Genomic DNA, 930 nt, shown 5'->3' with positions numbered 1-930 from the left:
CAAGCGAGAGCTCGGCGAGGAAAAGGTATGATGGTCTGTTCGTACGTCAAGGGGGACTCCTAACCATCGCGTCTCAGCAGCCTAACTGGTCACGTAGCCCCTCACCTCTTGGGCTCGCCCTAGTGATCCGGACGACTCAACGACGGTTGAGGCATGCGCGGGGCCGGGCCCTACTGATGCAAAACGCCAAGACCCGGCTTTAAACCTTCTTTTTCAAGCCGTTCGCACGTCAAGGGTGAGTCCCAAGCATTGCGTCTCAGGAGCCTAACTGGTCATGTAGCCCCTCACCTCTTGGGCTCGTCCTGGTGATCCGGACGACTCAATGACGGCTGAGGCATGCGCGAGGCCGGGCTCTGCCGACGCAGAACAACAAAGCAAATGAAAAAGCTGAAGGAGCATACACTACAAAAAAAGACACATCCGTGACATTTTGGGCCGAGCGAAATTTTTTCTGTCGTACTTATGACACTTCTATGACGATAATTGTGACAAAACCCGGTATCATCATAGATGTGGTGGGCTCCTACTTCTATGACAAAAAATCATGACAGAAAATGCCTTTTTTTCCTGGGCGGGCCGGAGACGCAGCTTCATGACATTCTTTGGGTCGTCCATGATGGAAAAAACCGTGGTAGAAGCGAGGGCAAGGAAAATTTCAGGGAGTTCCCGGTTATGGTGGGTGGTCGGGGGCCGAGCGATGCTCGTTTCTCTCGTGCACGTACGCGCGTGTGTGCGAGGCATTGGGCTCTAACTGAACCCGAGCGAGGCGTCGCCTAACTGAACCCGAGCGATTGCACTGTAGGCTACGCATTACTGAACTCGAGTGATCGAGCGACTCCTTCGCTACTGCTGCTAACTGAAGCCGATCGATGCTGCCTCTGGATGAACAGTGAGCATTGCAGGGGGGTTTGGATGAACAGTGAGTGTTGC

Source organism: Triticum dicoccoides, chromosome 3B (assembly GCF_002162155.2).
Source record: "Triticum dicoccoides isolate Atlit2015 ecotype Zavitan chromosome 3B, WEW_v2.0, whole genome shotgun sequence".
In the NCBI taxonomy this organism is placed as follows: Eukaryota; Viridiplantae; Streptophyta; class Magnoliopsida; order Poales; family Poaceae; genus Triticum; species Triticum dicoccoides.
Note: the sequence above shows the minus strand (reverse complement) of the source record.